This window comes from Mustela nivalis (genome assembly GCF_964662115.1).
Source record: "Mustela nivalis genome assembly, chromosome: 5".
Lineage (NCBI taxonomy): Eukaryota > Metazoa > Chordata > Mammalia > Carnivora > Mustelidae > Mustela > Mustela nivalis.
Window position 1 is genome coordinate 137,218,517 of NC_139024.1, and position 17,208 is coordinate 137,235,724.

Genomic DNA, 17,208 nt, shown 5'->3' on the forward strand with positions numbered 1-17,208 from the left:
GTGTCTCTTAAATGGGTAATTTGGTCATAGGAGAAATGAGACAAGCAGCCACTTTGTGGAGCACTTTTCAGAGCTCCTTGTGAATCCATTTGTCTGCAGTCCTTGAAGCAGGACATGGTCCTGAGCACAGATATTGCTTTGAAAATGTGAAATAAAAATGCTGGAAACACTAAGGGTGTGTGGAATCCTTTCTACAGGAGGGATGGTGCCTTGTAGGCCGTTTGGCATGCAAGTTAGCCGCCTTGATGTTACAGCTTTTGGAGGAGCGTCTTCTAGCTCTAAACCTGCTCTTCTCCTGCCTCACGTCAGAAATCCTTCTCAGTTAGAGAGCAAATGTGGAGATTGAGGACTTCAGGCTGAACATCTTTTGTATATTTAAAGTTTACTTGTTGATTTGGAAGAGCCTCTCTCCCTAGCCCAGTCCCCTTCTATTAATTGGACACCAATTGATTTGTCCAAGTAGTTAATGTTTTGTTAGAAGCCATAATAATATGTCTAATTAGGATTTGTTGAACAGCTGTATTTATTGGGTAGCTACCACGTGCCTGAGTCATGGAGGAGCTAGAAAGGTGAGCTCACATCTCCCTGCCTGGCTTCAGCCACAGCAGCAGAGCCTCTCTGTGTGTGCACCGGGCTGTTGTCCTCTCAGACTGTCCCCAGGTATAGGGCTCAGAGATCTCTTTTAGGGTTGGACCTGAGCTTTTCCCAGTCAGACTGTTTGGTGAGGCTGAAGAAGTTCTGGAAAATTTAATGGTAGGTTTTCAGTGTCTCCTTTGCCAGAGGTGCAGCCTTTTTGTGGCACAGACTTTATTCTTGAATATGATTATTGCAATGCCTGGTACGTAACAGTGCTCACCAGATAGTATTTTTTTCTCTTTTCTCTGCAGTGCGGTTACAAAAAAAGAACTACAGAAATTTCAGAAGAGAGCTAGAATGCTGTGTGTAGCTGAGAGGATCAGGAATGTTTTCTGGGTGAGGCCAGTAAGAGGCAAGGGTTACTTATTCATCTGATGCTGTAGTCTACCTGACACATTTCAGATATGGCTGTGCAATGAGAACATTACGGTCACAAAATACAAACAGAAATGTCTGCAATCTGTTGAGCCAAGTAAATGTTCATTCACTAATCATATAAATACAGAATTACATGGGAGACGATCTGAGTGTCCTATAGGAAAATGATGAAATAAATGATAATATGTTCTTTTGATTTAATATTATGTAGCCATTGGAATTGTTTCAACCAACTTGTAAAATGGTTGCAGTAACACTGGGTATTTAAAAAACAGAGATATAAAAGTGTTGAGTATAATCCCTCTTTTATTAAAACAATGCATGCTTGCCTGTGCATTGGGAAGTGGATTATATAGTGCATTGAGCAATGGGTATTTCTGGTGAGGTTGTGGAGCAGAGAGCCTGTTTTCATGAAAGGGTGCTGGTTTCACCAGCTAGCAGGTAGGTTTGTTTTTCCATTGTTGGCATTTACAATTGGATGATTTGCATGCTTTAAATGGGAAACTAAAGCCTTAAGGTATGTTTTTTTCTTTCTTGTTGGTTTTGGTTTTGATGGGGTGGGGAACTAAGCTAACTGTCCTCAAGGGCTCTGCAGTGGGACAAGGGAGGGTTCTGGTGGAAGCCCTCTTGCAGTGGGGCTCCTAGAAAGGTGACATCCAGGCACCAAGTTCCTGTTTGTGCTGCCCCAGCAGGGATTCCTCTTCCGCTGTCTACTGTGGGTCCTGGTTTGCTTTGGATTTTGTCTATAACTTGCGTCCAGAGGGAGATTTCCAGAAATGCTCCCGGGGATGATGTTGGGAGTTTGATTTCCAAGTGAGGATTCCTGTTCAACTGAATAATCTCCTGTGTAATTAATCGAACTCTTGATTTCTGTGGGTTAGTTCTATTATTCTATATGTGAAAGGTCCCATCTTCTCTAACCCCTACCAAAAATTCTTATTTTGTTTGAAAGCTTTTTCCTCAAAAGATACTGGGGCATTACTACTTTTATGAGCTTAAGACAACAGTAATTTTGTGTTTCTAGATGGGTTTTTTTGTTTTGTTTTTTAGTTTTTGAATTTTAAAAAATTTTAAAAGATTTTATTTATTTATTTGATAGAGAGACAGTGAGAGAGGGAATACAGGCAGGGGGAGTGGGAGAGGGAGAAGCAAGCTCTCCACTGAGAAGGGAGCCCAATGTGGGGCTTGATCCCAGGACACTGGGATCATGGCCTGAGCTGAAGGCAGACACTTCACCGACTGAGCCACCCAGGTGCCCCTTTACTTTATTTTTTTTAAAGCATCTGTGTTTTTTGAGCTGAAAATTAAAGGTATTTATTGTTGGAGGTGCTGATGGCCCCTTTACTTTATTTTTTTTAAAGCATCTGTGTTTTTTGAGCTGAAAATTAAAGGTATTTATTGTTGGAGGTGCTGATGATATACCCATAGGAATACAATGTAGCATATAATCCAGTCATCATAAGATGTAAACATTCTAGAAATTTTCTCTCTAATCTGTAATCTTTTCCTTGTAAAGAAAGTGGTTCTTTATGTTCTAATACTTACTTTAAACACCCACTGGGTCATGTAAAGTGACAGGACAGGATAGTGTGTCATACAACCTTTCATGCCATCTTGGACTTAACCTGCTTTGTGCAGTAGAGATACCAAGGCTTGGTCTTCTGAAGGTAGGTTATTTTTCTATAATGACCTAAGAGATGGTCAAAAGACTGCCTACTGGTTTCCTTTTACCACCCAATTACACACAAATGAGTTAGGCTTTTAAGTCTTATAGGCTTTTCTTTTCTTTTCTTTTTTTTAGACTTTGTCAGAGAGAGAGAGAGTGAGAGAGAGAATGGGAGAGAGAGCAGGAGCGGTGGGAGGGCCAGAGGGAGAAGCTGGCTCCCCGCGGAGCAAGGAGCCTGATGTGGGATTCGATTCTAGGACCATCGGATCATGACCTAAGCTGAAGACAGAGGCTTAACCGAATGAGCCACCCAGGCGTCCCATAAATCTCAGAGACTTTTCATCAGGAGTTTCTGTTATGACGCGATTATCTAGGATGGAGAGCAGCAGTCACCCAGAGTCTTACCAAGATTTCCTGCCGGCCACGTGGGGGCCAGAGTGGAGTGACAAGGCCGGTGAAGGGCTCATTACGGCTGGGCCTTAGGGAATGTCAGGCAGGAAGCTGCCCTCCCCGAGGATTTTCGACGGCTGACCCTGGTTCTGCAGCGACAGCAGCCCTCAGTGTTCGGGGCTCTACAATTATTCAGAAAAGAGTGAGGATAATGCATATCCATTTTACCTGCTTGAAACTAATAGGCAGCTTCCTTCTGGGATTTACTCTCTGTACTAATTAATTTATAATCTATTCCACCTTCTCTTTCCCTACCTGCCAGTCACTGCTCTTTTCTGGGATAGCTGCGTGGAGGAGATGAGGATTGTCTACAAGGTGTTTGCTGCAGTTCACTGCGCTGTTCTGGGAACGTGTGGCCCCTCCCACCTCTCAGCCATCGTCCCTCCCCTTTCTCAGTTCTTGTTCTGCTCCTTGCATGGTTTTTGAACTTACTGGTGAAGGAGCTTTGAGCCCTTTTGGTGGAATGAATTTCCGTTGACTGGTGTACACAGAGAGCACACTCAGGGACCCCAAACATAGGTATATGATAAACTGTGCAAACAGGGGTGGGGGAATCTAGCTGTTGACTCGAACAGTTCAGTGTCTCAGATTCAGATGATGGAAGCCAGCCTGTCTGGTCTTGGCTCGCAGCCCCTGAGCTGCAGTCCTGCTTCTGGGAAGACGAGCCCAAAGGCTACCGTGTTCAGTTGAAGGGGAGTCACACTGACTTTCCACCGAGAACAGACCATGTATTTCCTTTGTCACTTCCATGCCTCGTTGGATGGCATGTGGAGAGACAGGCCATCTTGCTGCAGGGAGGCTGTTGTTAGCAAGCACCAGCCAGCATCTGGCTCCTTGTGCTTCCCATACATCTCATGGGTGCAGATCCCGAGAAATCTGAGCATTTTTCAAAAATGGCTTTTTCTTTTAAACATGTTACTTTTAATTTTGTTTCGTCTTCTTATGTTGAAAACAATGTGTTTCTGTTGCTTGTCTATTCCATAGGTGTGTAGCATAGCAGTTCCTCTTGGGTATCTCATGCCCTTATAAGCTGGCAGCTCTGGGGGACATTTTAAAGTCTGTGTTTTGTTTTTCCTTTGTCAAAGGAGAGAGGGATTGCTGACATACTGCGTGCCAGAGCACTTGAGGCAAATCTATTTCCAGCTCAAATATAGCTGCTAAAGAAATTGCTAGAATGGTGCATTATTAATTCTTCCTTCTCTCCATCATCTGGTTGCAGGCAGGACTGGCACGATCCCACTTGCTTTGCCTGCCTCCCTGTCAGTTCCTGCCATTTCCAGCCCCCTCCAGGCTTTCGGAGTGCAAGGGACCATTCAGCTGTTGAAGAGCAGGAGCCACAAACATTTCTGGTGATTCATCTCATGTGGCATAATCTTATAGCTCAAACAACAGCTTCCTAAAACCAACTATCAGAATATGTTGCATGTATTTTCAGTTTAGTTATGAAAAAAATTTTCTACTTGGATGGTAAGTTGGGATGATTTATGCTTAGTGATCAGATTTTTCAAATGATTATTATTTTTTTAATCACCAGAAAAAAAGAATGAAATGGAAATCACCAAATATTTCTCATATCTGCAATATATGTGATGAACAAAAGTTATAAAACAGTCATCACTGAAGTATTAAAAATGCCTAACATTGTCAATTTTAAAAAGTACAATGGTTTAATAAAAATATATAGAAACCTTTAAACACATATAATATATCAAGGGATACATTCTGAAGCATTAACTGGCAGATTTGAAAATAACACTCAGAACACCTAATGTTAGGGAGAAAGTGTTGAGGTGCCTTCTCAGCCACTACTGAGATCATTCACAGGTTCGGTGTTTTTGTTAAGCTTTGCGTCTGTGTGTTTTTATGATGCAGAAAATGCATGCACATTATTTGCTCTGAAAATTACCTCCTATGTCATCCGTACATGACTGAGCAGCTCCTAAGGTGGTTGATCCAGGACGGTTTAGCATGGCATTGTCTCAAGTGACCATCAGTGGAGAGTTTATTCTGCCCCTGCTTCTCCTTTCCTCTGCTGTGTAACTCCCTGGATTCAGGACTTGTGCTGAGCCCCGGGGCAGGCCTACGTCACTGTAACTGAAGGGATATTTATTCTAGACAGTGATCCCTTGATTCTAGAGCAGGGACCCTGGCATGTTGTCAGGAGGAACACTTGTCATTTCCCTCAATGAAATCATTAGCATCTGGCTCAGGTCCATCCTGGCAGGTCTGCGTGAGGCCCACATGGCTGATGTCCCCAGGGCTCCATGGCTGCTTTGAATTCTTCCTGGGGGTCCTTATCCAGGACAGGTCGGTTTCTCCCCCACTAAGTGGCACCAGCAGGGACTAGAGATTGCCTGGGCTTGGGGTTGTTGAGCAAATAACCAGGTTCCTCTTTTTTTTTTCATTCTTCTACTGTCTTTGTTAAGGCTTTGTGTTTGGGGACAATGGCCTTGCACTGTGCTCCCTCTAAAAACTGGGCTTAGAGCATACCAGCACATGGGAGATCTTGAGTGAACTCTCATAGCAGCAGTGTCTCCATGTGCAAATGCCATCAGAGGCTCAGAGTAGTGAGTATGGGGTGTGGACTGCCCTCTTGTAAGAGCAGCATTTTGAATGAGACCTGTTTACATATACTTTGCATCAATTTACATACCAGCCTCTGATAACTAGCTCTAAATACTCTTCTGTGACTTCAAATCTTTTTTTTTTTTTTTTTTAAGATTTTATTTATTTATTTGACAGAGATCACAAGTAGGCAGAGAGGCAGGCAGAGAGAGAGGAAGGGAAACAGGCCCCCTGCTGAGCAGAGAGCCCGACGCGGGACTCGATCCCAGGACCCTGAGATCATGACCTGAGCCGAAGGCAGCGGCTTAACCCACTGAGCCACCCAGGTGCCCTCTTCTGTGACTTCAGCTAGTTAGTGCTGCTAATCACTGTGGTAGTCAGGCCTGGTATTAAGGGCATTACATACATGAAAAACTGAAAAGACTTGTGAAAACATAATCATGAATGTGGTAAATCAGCCCAGGCCCCTCACAGATACAGGGGTTTCTTAGCCTGATTCCTTATGCTGGAGTGACAGCACATTCAACACTTTTGAGGGAGATCGTGCCTTTCTAGCACTCACCTCATTAACCCCCACCCTGGAAAAACAAGGAAGGAAAAAAAAAAACTAATTTTTTTTTTTACTATCTTTCATTTAATAATCACTGTGCTAATGGTACCAGTTATTATTTCACACTTTTTCTGTTATTTGACATGAAATCTACATAGTTTGTGAAGTTGGTTGGTGGTGAGAAGAACACATAGAAAAGGTGATGGTGAAGGTTGCCCATGGGGTTTGCAGTGTCCAACTTGTGTCCTTGCACATTCAGCTCTCAGATGAGCTTTTCCTCCTTTTCACCTTTCTCAGCCTTCATCGTGGAGTGACCAGACCACAGTCTGCCTCACTTGAGAATGGAAAGTTGGGGGGTGGGGTGAGCAGGGGGACAGGTACACCTGCACAGTCCCCTGCCTTGTGTTGATTCCCACTTTGTGGGTTCCACTGAGTGTTGATACTGATTACTGAAACAACATACTCCTGGTTTGTACAGTTGACTTTTAGTAGCAGATTGGGAAGTTTTACCCCCTTCAGAGATCAGGCAGGGGATAGAAGGGATCTGTTCTTAAAGAGTAAAAAGTCCTTCAAATTCATGCTGCTCTTTGTAGGTCACCTAAAAATACCGATCTTAGTAGTTTTAGATCTTAAAATAACTAAATGTGTACCTTTCATTTTTGTTCCTGTTAAATCAGACATCCATTTATACTAGATTTCAGGATAGGATAGAATAAAATACCCACTTCTCCCTATGTTGTAAGAAAATAAATTGGGAAGAGTCTACCTATCGTTATATAGGAAGTTGTTTTAATTATAGCAGGAGACTGCTTAGTGTTTCTCACTGACCTTTTCTACCCTCAATCCACTGTGGGCATGGCTATTTGAGAATGCGGTCTAGAGAATAATAGTGTGGTCATGCAGAGCATTCCTCTTGCCCTGTTAGTTTTGAGCATGAATGATGTAGCTGTCCCCCCTCCCCTACTTTTTCTTCATTAGGATCTGGTATTAGCCTCTTCGCTGACAATCTCATGTTAAAAAAACGTTAACAACTTGAAATTTGGGAGACCCAGCATTTGGTTGAACCTTGCTCTCAGGAACTCCTGTGGGGGAATGTCTGCCTCAGTTTCCCAAGCCAGTGCCTCTGTTCAGTCACACCTGTGTCTACAGTTTTTATTACTCTGACTTTGTCATTTTGAAGTAAGAGTGGTGCAGTGTATTTTAGGTATTGTGGTGCTTCCTATTTTATTTCTTTTGGCTCAGTAGTAAGTTGTTAGTTGTAGTAAGAATAGCTTCTGGGCCATTTTAGTTGTGAGCACCTTACACGCAACGCAGGTCCAAGGCCTAGATCGTTTTTCTGTGAACCTCATTGTCAGCAGTGGTTTATATAAACAGAAGTTTCTTTTCTGCAGGTAAGCCCACTTCCGTGCTCTCCTTTCCCCCACTACTGTTCTTGACATCACCTCATAAACCTTCAGCAACCAACCCCTGCTGTGGAGGGCAGCCCTGGTGCAGTTCACCATTCTTGGCCTTGAACTGAGGAGTTAGAGGGAGGGAACCTGTCCAGGGCTGTTTCTATCAGGGCTGAAGGATCAGAGCACACCTTCCCTAGATGGTCCTGCTTTATGTGGTGGGTGGGTTCGAGGGTGATGGAGGGCCGTGTTTCAGCTCCACTTGGGTTTCATGCATTTTCAGTCACTCTAATCAGCCTTTTTACTATAAAGCATGTGGAGCTGCTCCAACTCATAATGAAGTGGATAGAATTCTTTTGAAATTTGAAGTCAACTGCCTGATGCAGTATTTTAAGAATTCTATAGCATATCGATTTCCACGATCATTCATGTGCTTTATTTCTTTTCTCCAAACATTAGAGTGATGGTTCACAATCAAGAATGTGAGTGGAAAAAAAAAAAAAAAAAGAATGTGAATGAATTCTAGAATGAACTCACTACTATCTCTTGATTGACTGACTGCATTTTTGTCCTCCCACGTCTAAAATGCCTGTGAGCTATCTTTACTCATAAAATTTTTGATAACAAATGCATCCTTTGTTTTGCTTTCCCCCCTACTAACCAAATTTTCCAACAACTGTGATCTGGATATTCTATTTAGTTTGGTTGGGCACTAACTACCCAGATTCAGCTCTGACCCTGCAGATGAAGGGCTCAGCCCCACCAGATTCCCTCTTCCCTTCCGGCCCCTTCAGATGGGATCCCTATCCCAGCTTGTCACCTATACATCTCACCAATCAGCTTCAATCTTAGGTTCTCATTAACCCCCTCCTGAAATTCAATCATTTGCTAGATTGGCTTACAGAACCCAGGAAAGCACTTTACTTACCATTTCTATTTTATTATAAAGGATACAATTCAGGAACAGCTAAATGGAAGAGAAGCTTAGGAGAGTGTATGGGGATGGTGCCTGTATGTTTCTTTGGAATACTAGGATCAATCATGGAATATCAAGGGTTAGATATAAGGAAGGACATAGATGCAAGGAGGACTGGGGGGTTAGCTGGCCATAGACTCATATTATAGTTGTTAATGGGTCATGGAAGGGTTGAGCCTAAAGGAAGTGTGAGATCAGTATTGACAGAACTGGCCTGTGAAACAAGGTGTAGGATATAGTTTAAAAGGGCCATGGTGATTTCCAGAGAACATTTGCTGTTGCTTAGGGCCTAGTACCCACCTCTCTATACTTAACTGGTCTTAAAAGGGAGGGAGTGTTACTTACTTACTGAACCCATTGTCTGACATTATCTGTGTAATTCATGACCTCAGAATGTGAGTGAGGGTGTATGTGAGGTTTAGTGAAAATCATCTACAATTTTTTCAGCCCTTATGTATCAGCTACTTTGGAAATTATTTTAAATACGTTATTTCATTTAATTTTCACAGAGACTGTGAAATGGATGTTCTTCATTTCCACTTTTCAGACAAGAAACCAAAGGCCTGTGAGGTCACATGATTTACTCACATTCCAGGTTAGCTTTGGAAAGTACCAGAGCTGGGATTCAAACTCAGGACTTTGTCACTCTGGCAACCCATGATGGATACCGAGCACCTACTATGTAGCAGGCACTGGGCCAGGTACTGGAAATACAAAGAAAACTTCAACTGCCTTCACTTCAAGGATGACAACGCATCGTCTTCATCAAAATGCTAAGGAGACTCCACAATGACTTAATTAAAAGCACTGCATAAATGCATGGCATTATATTAGGTTGGCAGTGGTTTCCTGCCAATATGTGAAGCGCTAAGAATCAATAGGAAGAAGTATATGGTTGTAAAAAAAAAATGAGCAGAGCCATGGAAAGGCTAATTGAAAGCGTGGAATGTTAAGAAACGCACAGATTTATTTATGTAAAGTTTGGAAGATGCTACTCTAGCAGTTTCTGGCTGGTTTTGATGATTGATGATAGACCTAAAGTAGCTGAGCTATTGAGATTAACTTAAGTTGCTTTATTTAAAACCGTGCTCTCTCAGAGAATCTTAATTTTAATGTTCCCGGAGGTATATGCCTGTGTTATGTTGGGGATAAGCAGTTTTAGAGTCAGAGAGGAAATGAAGAAAACAAGGCCAATACAACATGGTTTCAACACTATTTGTCAATATATTGCCCATGATATTGTGCCAGAGCAGCTAGTGAGAATATGGGAAGGGCGAGTAGGGTAAACACTCATGGAAAGATGGTTAGAATCAAACAAGGGAGGAGCTATAGTTAAAACATAGTGGATCACAAGATGCCCTTCAACGGAAGAATGGATAAAGAAGATGTGGTCCATATACACTATGGAGTATTATGCCTCCATCAGAAAGGATGAATACCCAACTTTTGTATCAACATGGACTGGAAGAGATTATGCTGAGTGAAATAAGTCAAGCAGAGAGAGTCAATTATCATATGGTTTCACTTATTTGTGGAGCATAACAAATAACATGGAGGACAGGGGGAGATGGAGAGGAGAAGGGAGTTGAGGGAAATTGGAAGGGGAGATGAACCATGAGAGACTATGGACTCTGAAAAAGAATATAAGGATTTTGAAGAGGCGGGGGTGGGAGGTTGGGGGAACCAGGTGGTGGGTATTAAGGAGGGCACGGATTGCATGGAGCACTGGGTGTGGTACATAAACAATGAATTCTGTTACACTGAAAAGAAATTAAATAAAAACACACAACACACACCAAAATAAACAAAAAACCATAGTGGTTCAGTATTAATAATAGAAGAGTAGATATTATGAGTTCTCTTTTATTAAGCAAAATGAACAATTCTTAGGGTGATAGATCAGATCAAGAATGTTGTATTGATATAGGGTTTTTACATATGACCTCTTTAATTCAAAATGCTTTTTTTTGGTTTTGTATCGGTAACTGGTAAAATGTCGAATTGCTTAGGCATTCTTTATCAGAGAGTCATTTTTTCTTTTTCTTTTCTTTTCTTTTTTTTTTTTTTTTTACTGCTTTGATGGAATTATCTCAATGAAATTGGAGAAAACTAAAAGATGGGCTTGGGAGCAGTCAGTATGTAAGTGGTACTATATATTTTGGTTTTACTTGAAGTGGACTAGAAGGGAAGAAAGAAAAATTGTGTGTAGAGCTCACTCATTGTATGTTAGGCACCCAGCTAGATTTTTTTTTTTTTTTTTAAGATTTTATTTATTTATTTGCCAGACAGAGATCACAAGTAGGCAGAGGCAGGCAGAGAGAGAGAGAGAGAGGAGGAAGCAGGCCCCCCACTGAGCAGAGAGCCCGATGTGGGACTCGATCCTGGGACCCTGGGATCATGACCTGAGCCGAAGGCAGAGACTTTAACCCACTGAGCCACCCAGGTGCCCCGGCACCCAGCTAGATTCTATGTGTAGAGTCTCTCTCTCTTTCCCTCTAGGTTTAAATATTGTCTATGAATCAATCAATCTTGTATCTATATAATTTCATTTGCATAGCATTTGTAACATATTGCAGATGAGATTTCAAAGATTAAATGACTTGCTAGTTAAGGTGGGTGCAAATTTGAACCTAGAACTTTTTCCTTCAAAACCCTTGTTTTTGCTGGAGTTTGCTGCCGTCTTGGGTTTGAAAAGATGCAGTTATCGGCAAGATAAAACATGAAGTGAAGTTATAGCATCATTTTTTACTTCCTTTTATTTTGAGCAAAATGATGATATTAAGTAGATGTTTTTAAGAGCATCCTATAGTGCATCTAAAAAATGTCTAAGGAAAGTCCTGCCCTACTAGGGTTTTGAACCTTTTTAAAGGATATACTCACCTAGAACCTTTCTGAATTGCTGCTCTCCATTTAGAGTTGATTTTTAGAAATTCTTTTCAGCCACTACAACTTGTAAAGCTGTCTTATTTGGCTTTTGTTTTGCTTTTCTTCTCTGCACTGTTGGTATTTTGAGCAACCCCTAGCTAGGTATTAGACCAGTTGCATCCAACATAAAGTATTTGTTTGGACTTTGAACTCTCCCTTTATTCATCTTGTTTGTACACCGTCTGCTTCCTCTTCCCTCTACTTTCCTGGCTGCCCAGACTTCACTAATTTTTAGTCTTACCTCTTCCATGAGTGCATTCCCGGTCACTGTCTGCATTTGCTATTCTTTCTTCAGCACCTCTGTGGGACCTTATGCTGTTCTCTTATTAATCATAGGTTCTTTCATAAATGTATTTCTGTGTTTCATTGTGAATACCATGGTGCTCCAGCTTCCTACATCTTAAACTCTTTGATTTCGTGGATGGTGATTTAAACAACAGTTCTTTGCACAAAAGTCAGATTTTAAAAAAATCTTCTTAAAAATTACTTAGTGTAACTTTATTTTACTAAAACTCTTTGCAGTACAGAGATAAAATGATTTGATCATTTATGGTGCCACAAAGGGTATTGGGAATGTAACACTCATAATTGGTGGTGGGGTTCCTTGGTGGGACTTGTAACTAGTGCATGGCCACTTGGGAGATCCATTAGACTGTATCCGTTCAGATGTAAAATGCATATGCCATTTGACCTTGCAGATCAGCTTTTAGGAGTTGATTCTCAAAATGCTAGAATGTTTATGCAAACATGTGTACAAGGGGATTTTTTAAATAGATTTATTCAGTTTAACAAAATGTTGGAAAAAATGTCAATGTTCATCAACAAGGATGTGGCTGAATTACATACATGGTGGAGCTTTCGTGTGATGGAATGTGGAACAATCTGCACCATTAAAAAGAATGAGGTAGATCTCAGTGTCCTACTTGACTTCTATGGAATATTATCAGTGTAAATTCTTAACTGGCAAGAATATGATATAGAGCAGTATGCTAACATTTGCGTAAAAATTAAGTCTGTGGGTAGTGAACAGAAGGGCCGTCTGTACCCCAGTGTTCGTAGCAGCAATGGCCACGGTCGCCAAACTGTGGAAAGAGCCAAGATGCTCTTCAATGGACAAATGGATAAAGAAGATAAATACAATGGAATATTATGCCTCCATCAGAAAGGTTGAATACCCAATTTTTGTATCAACATGGATGGGACTGAAGGAGATTATGCTGAGTGAAATAAGTCAAGCAGAGAGAGTCAGTTATCATATGGTTTCTCTTGTGGAGCATAAGGAGTAACATGGAGGACATTGGGTGAAGGAGAGGAGAAGTGAGTTGGAGGAAATCAGAGGGGGAGTGTTATGCCTGAGTTTTCACGTCTGAGAGACCACCAAGGAGCCAACACTGATGTACTCACACGAGGGTTTATTTGACAAGCTTAAGCTTGGGCCCAAGTATACCCGACGCAGCGGTGTAGGGACTTGGACCCTGAACTAGACTACAGTCGGAGTTTTTAAAGGCATAGTAGGAGTGGACGCGTTGGTGGGTGAGGACAAAGGGATGATGTTAGTCTCTAAGGAATTTTGGAAGCAAGGTCTTCAGGACCTTGAGGGGCTAGCTATTGTTGGGAGAAAGGTTATTTATTACCAATAGTAAAAATCTTCTCGTGAGACTCTTCAGATGTGTATCAGTGGGTCATATGCTTGGGAATGATCACTGACACTATCTTGGAGGTTTAGAGATAAAGTTTCACATTTCTCCTATCAACTGTCCTTGTTAGTGAGATTTAGGTTTAAAAGAAATTTAACTTTATTTACATTTCCTTCTGTCTCAGCCTCATTCAGTTTTATGGTGGGGAGGGTGACATTAGGGCTTTGGGGAACTGAGTTATTTGCCTCTGGAAATTGGGCTATTGTTAAATCTCTAGGACATTTGTAAACCAAGGGAGACTCCTGTCTTGCAGGATTGTGATCTCTGCAAGTTAACTATTTGTTTTTCTTTTAGGGCAGCCAGGGGTGGCTGAGGAATGTCACACATACTACTGAGGGGAGGGGAGCGGGTGGAGAGGGGGTGCAAGGTGCCAGCTTTTGCTTTGTCAAGATGGCTGTATTTATGTCAGGGCTAGACTCGAGGTGAGTACAGCCTTGTTTTTCTTGGCCTCCAGAGGAGACGAACCATGAGAGACTATGGACTCTGAGAAACAAACTGAGGGTTTTGGAAGGGAGAAGGTGGGGGTTGGGAGGGCCTGGTGGTGGGTATTAAGGAGGGCAGGTATTTCATGGAGCAATGAGTGTGCGTATAGACAATGAATCTTGGAACAATGAAAATATAAAATTTTAAAAAAGGTTAAGTCTACGGGAGAGGGCTTTATATGTGTATGTGTGTACCTACACCTATTCAATTGTACAATACATATAAAATGTTTATAGGAAGGTACGGGAGGCAGTGGGTGTTTACTTTCACTGTTTACCCTTTTATGACATTTGAATTTTATTACCATATACATCATTTATCAGTGAATAATATTAGTTTTTAAAAGTCTGATAGTATAGATTTAAAATTCCCAAGTCTATCAACTTAGCAACAATAGATGAGAATATGTATATAAAGAACTTAGTATGGTTTCAGATATAATAATGAGTCATTTAGTAAGTTATATGAGCGGTGGTCATGGTGGAGATGGGGGTGGAGTTGTAATGATGATGTCAGAGCTTGACCTTGAAGAATCCCTAAGGGCAGGGCAGAGCAGAGTGAATTTTCCATCTCATTATCTTACCATCACCTGGGGATCTAAGTAGTCTTAAAGAGGTGGTCTCAAGTATGGAATGTTTTATATTTTGGTGCTTTGGTTTAACATTAATGATTTTTTCTATGTTCTCTTCTATAATATTTTCTTATTTGCTTGTTTTTTAACATGAAATAATTGTGAATCACTTACTATCAGGGAAATAATTTTAAAAACTCATGTGTCAGCCACCAGGCAAAAATAAATGATTCAGTCAATATTTGCAGTCTTGACAGATGAGCCATGCTTATCTTGTGGTAATGTGGATCCCTCATCTTTTGCCACCTAGCTCCAGGTGTATATAAGCCCTACTTTGAGAAGCAAGGCTTGCTATCTACCACTTAAGATTAGGATCTGATATTGCACTTTGATGATTTCTGTGATGATGTAATGATTTCTCTGAGGTTGGTGGAACTAAATTTGGTTTCTAAGTCATGTGACCATCTCTTTGTTGCCATTTGACCTGTAAGAGCATTGGTTCCCTGGCATATGTAACCATGCTCTAGTTCTGTGTAGTGGTCTGGAATGGGTACTTTGATATCAGCATCCTTGCTTCAAGGGTTTTTGCTGCTTTAAGGGACTCATACATTTGCAAATTCCACTTCCATTTCAGTTCTGTCCCAATCTGATCCTTTGTTATGACCTAGGTGGGAAAGGGAAACTGTAGGGGGGGCAGGTAGGAAGGACAAGACAACAAATGGCCAAGGAAAGATCCATAGTTAACCAGGGGTAACCATGTGCAGGTGCTTTGTGCTGATGTTTCTTCTTCAGAGTGCTGAGGCTCCCTGGTTTGATGGACTGTATCTGTGAAACTATAGTTTTTTTTTAAATTTATGCCTTGTATTTACATATTGATGTCATTTTTTTTTTTTTTTGCCAGTATTGAAATTCAGAATTGATTTAAGTAAATGCACACATATCATCCAGATAAAAACAATCTCAAACTGTTTCTTATGGTCAAATATAGGTGGGTGAAAATTAACGTGTTATGAACAATTGCCATTTGACTTGTAACTCCCCCCGCCCTTTTTAAAATACTTTCCCAATGTTATTAGGTAAAGTAAAATTACATTGAGTGACTCAGGGTGTAGAAGTATCGTGAAGGAGTTTTTCACTATTACTTCTAGAGGTTAAGTTTTGGAAAAATTATGTGACCAGTAATCAAAAAATATTTAATATTTATCAAAGTGGAAAGTAAAACAAACAAACCAAACTTTAACATTTGACATGTAAACATTGACCTCATTTTTATTTAGTTGTACTGCCCAATAGTAAGTATTAGTACTTACTTACATGTACAAGAGGCATAGTAGATAGTGGATAGCAATGCATTTAACTCTACTCGTTTTTTACCTTTGGCCAGATATTTGGCCTTTTACAGGGAAGAGAGAGACAGGAGATTTTATTGTTCACACTGTGCTGAACCCCAGAGGTGCTGCCCCCACTTGCTTAAGGTCTTTCTAGTGCAAACTTAGAGAAATAGTGGACCTGTTTCTTCACAGAGCTCTTGTAAGACTTAATATGAAAAATCACAGAGGCATAACTGTATTGAGCCATTAATTTTCAACTGTTTTTTTTTCCTATCGTGTTTTATTTTTGTTTTTCAGATACTATCTCTTTTGGGATTAAAACAGACTGAAAGGTAAGGTTGCGTTTTTGTAAGAAAGCTCAGAGTAGAGGGAAAAAAATCTTAGTTCTAAATATATCTTCAAGAGTTATAAGATAAGATAGCTTTTTCTCTGAAAGAACAAAGACATGGCAGTCTGATGGTTTTTAAAAATCTCAGAGACTTTATTTCATACCCATGTAACTGACGGCTCAGAGTCTTCAAACTATTTCTAAGATCAAAGATATTTTTTCACATATTTGAGATCTCATAAATCTATGGGCAAATAAACTATTTTCCAAAGCCCAGATTTGTTTCTGAAATAAAATATAGCTTGTGTTTTCCAGATCTGTACTTAAAATGATGCAAAGAACTATTTATGTGGAGTAGAATGTTGAAAAGGCCATCAGCATTTCAAAGAGCTGATACTCTGTCCCAGAGCTCAAGTAAACAGTGCTGGCTGTATCCTTCACTGCAGAGATTTCCCCCAATTTCTTTTCTAAACTTTCAAGTTTTTTGATATTTATAAATATCAGATGTCTTAAATTTTCATGTGGTCAAATTTATGTGTCCTCCATTTATTTCATCTGCTTCTTTTGTAGAGCAGTCATTTCTAACCCCGGATCAAGGAATTACCAATATTTCTTCTGCTTTTGTTTGTTTTCTTTTGTTTTTAAACTTGTAACAGAACATCCCACAGAACTCTCCACACTCTGTTTAGGCATATAACATGAAGTGGAGATGAGTTCATTTTTCTCCCAAATAGTTTAACACTATTCCTTATGTAATTTATTTCTACACTGGTTTATGAGGATATATATATTAAATTTAAAAAAAGGAATCTGTTCACCGTATCAGTTCTTTCACCAGTTTTCATTGTTGCTTTTTTCTTGTTATTTTTCAACAACCTTCTTGTTTACTCACTTGTTTAGTTTTTCAAATGAAGTTGGGTATTGTTTAAAGTCCTCCTAACCACTCCCATAGAAATTTCTGTTGGGAGTTACATTAAAATAATTTGGATAGAGCTGGCATTTTATACTCTTTAGTCTCCACAGTCAACATATATCACTATTTATTCTGATCTTTCATGGTTCTTTGTAGATTTTTGCAATTTGCTTCGAATTTACCTCTTTATACCCAGTAGTCCCCCCTGTTATTTACAAGGGATCTGTCCTAAGACCCATAGCAGGTACCTGAAACCATAGACAATATAGATCCCTGTATATCCTATGTTTTTTTCCTCCCTGTACATACCGATGATAAAGTTTGTAAATTAGGCACAGTAACAGATTA

General features: G+C 40.4%; 1 protein-coding gene across 13 annotated transcripts in view; it reads left to right on the forward strand.

Annotated features, from left to right (window-relative positions):
• FARS2 (phenylalanyl-tRNA synthetase 2, mitochondrial) overlaps nucleotides 1–17,208 on the forward strand; it is a 519,420-nt gene that overhangs the window by 80,275 nt on the left and 421,937 nt on the right. For 2 of the 13 annotated variants that reach the window (XM_082731027.1, XM_082731032.1), the window contains exon 3: nucleotides 15,917–15,951. The exons of the other annotated variants lie outside the window; for them this stretch is intronic. The gene's annotated coding sequence lies outside the window, so the exon portion shown is untranslated. The remainder of the gene's footprint in view (nucleotides 1–15,916; nucleotides 15,952–17,208) is intronic. 13 annotated transcript variants of the gene reach the window in all.